Raw genomic sequence first — 8,598 nt, 5'->3', positions numbered from 1 at the left:
TCTGACCTACAGACACTCTGACCTACAGACACTCTGACCTACAGACACTCTGACCTACAGACACTGACTCTGACCTACAGACACTCTGACCTACAGACACTGACTCTGACCTACAGACACTGACTCTGACCTACAGACACTCTGACCTACAGACACTCTGACCTACAGATACTCTGACCTACAGACACTCTGACCTACAGATACTCTGACCTACAGACACTGACTCTGACCTACAGACACTGACTCTGACCTACAGACACTCTGACCTACAGACACTGACTCTGACCTACAGATACTCTGACCTACAGACACTCTGACCTACAGATACTCTGACCTACAGACACTGACTCTGACCTACAGACACTGACTCTGACCTACAGACACTCTGACCTACAGACACTGACTCTGACCTACAGATACTCTGACCTACAGACACTCTGACCTACAGATACTCTGACCTACAGACACTGACTCTGACCTACAGACACTGACTCTGACCTACAGACACTCTAACCTACAGACACTCTAACCTACAGACACTCTGACCTACAGACACTGACTCTGACCTACAGACACTCTGACCTACAGACACTGACTCTAACCTACAGACACTCTGACCTACAGACACTCTAACCTACAGACACTCTGACCTACAGACACTCTGACCTACAGACACTCTGACCTACAGACACTGACTCTGACCTACAGACACTGACTCTGACCTACAGACACTCTGACCTACAGACACTCTGACCTACAGACACTCTAACCTACAGACACTCTGACCTACAGACACTCTGACCTACAGACACTGACTCTGACCTACAGACACTCTGACCTACAGACACTCTGACCTACAGACACTCTGACCTACAGACACTGACTCTGACCTACAGACACTCTGACCTACAGACACTCTAACCTACAGACACTCTGACCTACAGACACTCTGACCTACAGACACTCTGACCTACAGACACTCTGACCTACAGACACTCTAACCTACAGACACTCTGACCTACTGACACTCTGACCTACAGACACTGACTCTGACCTACAGACACTCTGACCTACAGACACTGACTCTGACCTACAGACACTGACTCTGACCTACAGACACTCTGACCTACAGACACTCTGACCTACAGATACTCTGACCTACAGACACTCTGACCTACAGATACTCTGACCTACAGACACTGACTCTGACCTACAGACACTGACTCTGACCTACAGACACTCTGACCTACAGACACTGACTCTGACCTACAGATACTCTGACCTACAGACACTCTGACCTACAGATACTCTGACCTACAGACACTGACTCTGACCTACAGACACTGACTCTGACCTACAGACACTCTGACCTACAGACACTGACTCTGACCTACAGACACTCTGACCTACAGACACTGACTCTGACCTACAGACACTCTGACCTACAGACACTGACTCTGACCTACAGACACTGACTCTGACCTACAGACACTCTGACCTACAGACACTCTAACCTACAGACACTCTGACCTACAGACACTCTGACCTACAGACACTCTGACCTACAGACACTCTGACCTACAGACACTGACTCTGACCTACAGACACTCTGACCTACAGACACTGACTCTGACCTACAGATACTCTGACCTACAGACACTCTGACCTACAGATACTCTGACCTACAGACACTGACTCTGACCTACAGACACTGACTCTGACCTACAGACACTCTAACCTACAGACACTCTAACCTACAGACACTCTGACCTACAGACACTCTAACCTACAGACACTCTGACCTACAGACACTCTAACCTACAGACACTCTGACCTACAGACACTCTGACCTACAGACACTCTGACCTACAGATACTCTGACCTACAGACACTCTGACCTACAGATACTCTGACCTACAGACACTGACTCTGACCTACAGACACTGACTCTGACCTACAGACACTCTGACCTACAGACACTGACTCTGACCTACAGATACTCTGACCTACAGACACTCTGACCTACAGATACTCTGACCTACAGACACTGACTCTGACCTACAGACACTGACTCTGACCTACAGACACTCTGACCTACAGACACTGACTCTGACCTACAGACACTCTGACCTACAGACACTGACTCTGACCTACAGACACTCTGACCTACAGACACTGACTCTGACCTACAGACACTGACTCTGACCTACAGACACTCTGACCTACAGACACTCTGACCTACAGACACTCTGACCTACAGACACTCTGACCTACAGACACTGACTCTGACCTACAGACACTCTGACCTACAGACACTCTAACCTATAGACACTCTGACCTACAGACACTCTGACCTACAGACACTCTGACCTACAGACACTGACTCTGACCTACAGACACTCTGACCTACAGACACTCTGACCTACAGACACTGACTCTGACCTACAGACACTGACTCTGACCTACAGACACTCTGACCTACAGACACTGACTCTGACCTACAGATACTCTGACCTACAGACACTCTGACCTACAGATACTCTGACCTACAGACACTGACTCTGACCTACAGACACTGACTCTGACCTACAGACACTCTGACCTACAGACACTGACTCTGACCTACAGACACTCTGACCTACAGACACTGACTCTGACCTACAGACACTCTGACCTACAGACACTGACTCTGACCTACAGACACTGACTCTGACCTACAGACACTCTGACCTACAGACACTCTAACCTACAGACACTCTGACCTACAGACACTCTGACCTACAGACACTCTGACCTACAGACACTGACTCTGACCTACAGACACTCTGACCTACAGACACTGACTCTGACCTACAGATACTCTGACCTACAGACACTCTGACCTACAGATACTCTGACCTACAGACACTGACTCTGACCTACAGACACTGACTCTGACCTACAGACACTCTAACCTACAGACACTCTAACCTACAGACACTCTGACCTACAGACACTCTGACCTACAGACACTCTGACCTACTGACACTCTAACCTACAGACACTGACACTCTGACCTACAGACACTGACTCTGACCTACAGACACTGACTCTGACCTACAGACACTCTGACCTACAGACACTGACTCTGACCTACAGACACTCTGACCTACAGACACTCTGACCTACAGACACTCTGACCTACAGACACTGACTCTGACCTACAGACACTGACTCTGACCTACAGACACTCTGACCTACAGACACTGACACTCTGACCTACAGACACTCTGACCTACAGACACTGACACTCTGACCTACAGACACTCTGACCTACAGACACTGACTCTGACCTACAGACACTCTGACCTACAGACACTCTGACCTACAGACACTCTAACCTACAGACACTGACTCTGACCTACAGATACTCTGACCTACAGACACTCTGACCTACAGACACTGACTCTGACCTACAGACACTGACTCTGACCTACAGACACTCTGACCTACAGACACTGATTCTGACCTACAGACACTCTGACCTACAGACACTCTGACCTACTGACACTCTGACCTACAGACACTGACTCTGACCTACAGACACTCTGACCTACAGACACTCTGACCTACAGACACTCTGACCTACAGACACTGACTCTGACCTACAGACACTCTGACCTACAGACACTAACTCTGACCTACAGACACTCTGACCTACAGACACTGACTCTGACCTACAGACACTGACTCTGACCTACAGACACTCTGACCTACAGACACTCTGACCTACAGATACTCTGACCTACAGACACTGACTCTAACCTACAGACACTCTGACCTACAGACACTCTGACCTACAGACACTCTGACCTACAGACACTCTGACCTACAGACACTGACTCTGACCTACAGACACTCTGACCTACAGACACTCTAACCTATAGACACTCTGACCTACAGACACTCTGACCTACAGACACTCTGACCTACAGACACTGACTCTGACCTACAGACACTCTGACCTACAGACACTCTGACCTACTGACACTCTAACCTACAGACACTGACTCTGACCTACAGACACTCTGACCTACAGACACTCTGACCTACAGACACTCTGACCTACTGACACTCTAACCTACAGACACTCTGACCTACAGACACTGACTCTGACCTACAGACACTGACTCTGACCTACAGACACTCTGACCTACAGACACTGACTCTGACCTACAGACACTCTGACCTACAGACACTCTGACCTACAGACACTCTAACCTACAGACACTCTGACCTACAGACACTGACTCTGACCTACAGACACTCTGACCTACAGACTCTGACCTACAGACACTCTGACCTACAGACACTGACTCTGACCTACAGACACTCTGACCTACAGACACTCTGACCTACAGACACTCTAACCTACTGACACTCTGACCTACAGACACTGACTCTGACCTACAGACACTCTGACCTTCAGACACTCTGACCTACAGACACTGACTCTGACCTACAGACACTCTGACCTACAGACACTGACTCTGACCTACAGACACTCTGACCTACAGACACTCTGACCTACAGACACTCTGACCTACAGACACTCTAACCTACTGACACTCTGACCTACAGACACTGACTCTGACCTACAGACACTCTGACCTACAGACACTCTGACCTACAGACACTGACTCTAACCTACAGACACTCTGACCTACAGACACTCTGACCTACAGACACTCTGACCTACTGACACTCTGACCTACAGACACTCTGACCTACAGACACTCTGACCTACAGACACTCTAACCTACAGACACTCTGACCTACTGACACTCTGACCTACAGACACTGACTCTGACCTACAGACACTGACTCTGACCTACAGACACTCTGACCTACAGATACTCTGACCTACAGACACTGACTCTGACCTACAGACACTGACTCTGACCTACAGACACTCTGACCTACAGACACTGACTCTGACCTACAGATACTCTGACCTACAGACACTCTGACCTACAGATACTCTGACCTACAGACACTGACTCTGACCTACAGACACTGACTCTGACCTACAGACACTCTAACCTACAGACACTCTAACCTACAGACACTCTGACCTACAGACACTCTAACCTACAGACACTCTGACCTACAGACACTCTAACCTACAGACACTCTGACCTACAGACACTCTGACCTACAGACACTCTGACCTACAGACACTGACTCTGACCTACAGACACTGACTCTGACCTACAGACACTCTGACCTACAGACACTCTGACCTACAGACACTCTAACCTACAGACACTCTGACCTACAGACACTCTGACCTACAGACACTGACTCTGACCTACAGACACTCTGACCTACAGACACTCTGACCTACAGACACTCTGACCTACAGACACTGACTCTGACCTACAGACACTCTGACCTACAGACACTCTAACCTACAGACACTCTGACCTACAGACACTCTGACCTACAGACACTCTGACCTACAGACACTCTAACCTACAGACACTCTGACCTACTGACACTCTGACCTACAGACACTGACTCTGACCTACAGACACTCTGACCTACAGACACTGACTCTGACCTACAGACACTGACTCTGACCTACAGACACTCTGACCTACAGACACTCTGACCTACAGATACTCTGACCTACAGACACTCTGACCTACAGATACTCTGACCTACAGACACTGACTCTGACCTACAGACACTGACTCTGACCTACAGACACTCTGACCTACAGACACTGACTCTGACCTACAGATACTCTGACCTACAGACACTCTGACCTACAGATACTCTGACCTACAGACACTGACTCTGACCTACAGACACTGACTCTGACCTACAGACACTCTGACCTACAGACACTGACTCTGACCTACAGACACTCTGACCTACAGACACTGACTCTGACCTACAGACACTCTGACCTACAGACACTGACTCTGACCTACAGACACTGACTCTGACCTACAGACACTGACTCTGACCTACAGACACTGACTCTGACCTACAGACACTCTAACCTACAGACACTCTGACCTACAGACACTCTGACCTACAGACACTCTGACCTACAGACACTCTGACCTACAGACACTCTAACCTACAGACACTCTGACCTACTGACACTCTGACCTACAGACACTGACTCTGACCTACAGACACTGACTCTGACCTACAGACACTCTGACCTACAGATACTCTGACCTACAGACACTGACTCTGACCTACAGACACTGACTCTGACCTACAGACACTCTGACCTACAGACACTGACTCTGACCTACAGATACTCTGACCTACAGACACTCTGACCTACAGATACTCTGACCTACAGACACTGACTCTGACCTACAGACACTGACTCTGACCTACAGACACTCTAACCTACAGACACTCTAACCTACAGACACTCTGACCTACAGACACTCTGACCTACAGACACTCTGACCTACAGACACTCTAACCTACAGACACTCTGACCTACAGACACTCTGACCTACAGACACTCTGACCTACAGATACTCTGACCTACAGACACTCTGACCTACAGATACTCTGACCTACAGACACTGACTCTGACCTACAGACACTGACTCTGACCTACAGACACTCTGACCTACAGACACTGACTCTGACCTACAGATACTCTGACCTACAGACACTCTGACCTACAGATACTCTGACCTACAGACACTGACTCTGACCTACAGACACTGACTCTGACCTACAGACACTCTGACCTACAGACACTGACTCTGACCTACAGACACTCTGACCTACAGACACTGACTCTGACCTACAGACACTCTGACCTACAGACACTGACTCTGACCTACAGACACTGACTCTGACCTACAGACACTCTGACCTACAGACACTCTGACCTACAGACACTCTGACCTACAGACACTGACTCTGACCTACAGACACTCTGACCTACAGACACTCTAACCTATAGACACTCTGACCTACAGACACTCTGACCTACAGACACTCTGACCTACAGACACTGACTCTGACCTACAGACACTCTGACCTACAGACACTCTGACCTACAGACACTGACTCTGACCTACAGACACTCTGACCTACAGACACTCTGACCTACTGACACTCTAACCTACAGACACTGACACTCTGACCTACAGACACTGACTCTGACCTACAGACACTGACTCTGACCTACAGACACTCTGACCTACAGACACTGACTCTGACCTACAGACACTCTGACCTACAGACACTCTGACCTACAGACACTCTGACCTACAGACACTCTGACCTACAGACACTGACTCTGACCTACAGACACTGACTCTGACCTACAGACACTCTGACCTACAGACACTGACACTCTGACCTACAGACACTCTGACCTACAGACACTGACACTCTGACCTACAGACACTCTGACCTCCAGACACTGACTCTGACCTACAGACACTCTGACCTACAGACACTCTGACCTACAGACACTCTAACCTACAGACACTGACTCTGACCTACAGATACTCTGACCTACAGACACTCTGACCTACAGACACTGACTCTGACCTACAGACACTGACTCTGACCTACAGACACTCTGACCTACAGACACTGATTCTGACCTACAGACACTCTGACCTACAGACACTCTGACCTACTGACACTCTGACCTACAGACACTGACTCTAACCTACAGACACTCTGACCTACAGACACTCTGACCTACAGACACTCTGACCTACAGACACTGACTCTGACCTACAGACACTCTGACCTACAGACACTCTGACCTACAGACACTAACTCTGACCTACAGACACTCTGACCTACAGACACTGACTCTGACCTACAGACACTGACTCTGACCTACAGACACTCTGACCTACAGACACTCTGACCTACAGATACTCTGACCTACAGACACTGACTCTAACCTACAGACACTCTGACCTACAGACACTCTGACCTACAGACACTCTGACCTACAGACACTCTGACCTACAGACACTGACTCTGACCTACAGACACTCTGACCTACAGACACTTTAACCTATAGACACTCTGACCTACAGACACTCTGACCTACAGACACTCTGACCTACAGACACTGACTCTGACCTACAGACACTCTGACCTACAGACACTCTGACCTACTGACACTCTAACCTACAGACACTGATTCTGACCTACAGACACTCTGACCTACAGACACTCTGACCTACAGACACTCTGACCTACTGACACTCTAACCTACAGACACTCTGACCTACAGACACTGACTCTGACCTACAGACACTGACTCTGACCTACAGACACTCTGACCTACAGACACTGACTCTGACCTACAGACACTCTGACCTACAGACACTCTGACCTACAGACACTCTAACCTACAGACACTCTGACCTACAGACACTGACTCTGACCTACAGACACTCTGACCTACAGACTCTGACCTACAGACACTCTGACCTACAGACACTGACTCTGACCTACAGACACTCTGACCTACAGACACTCTGACCTACAGACACTCTAACCTACTGACACTCTGACCTACAGACACTGACTCTGACCTAC

At 48.9% G+C, this 8,598-nt stretch overlaps 1 protein-coding gene across 1 annotated transcript in view; it reads left to right on the top strand.

Moving 5' to 3' along the window:
* LOC128373978 (intermembrane lipid transfer protein VPS13C-like) overlaps positions 1-8,598 on the top strand; it is a 100,835-nt gene that overhangs the window by 52,539 nt on the left and 39,698 nt on the right. The gene's annotated exons all lie outside the window — the stretch shown is intronic.

Source organism: Scomber japonicus, chromosome 1, assembly GCF_027409825.1.
Source record: "Scomber japonicus isolate fScoJap1 chromosome 1, fScoJap1.pri, whole genome shotgun sequence".
NCBI classification, from domain to species: Eukaryota; Metazoa; Chordata; class Actinopteri; order Scombriformes; family Scombridae; genus Scomber; species Scomber japonicus.
This window is presented reverse-complemented; position numbering and strand designations above follow the sequence as displayed.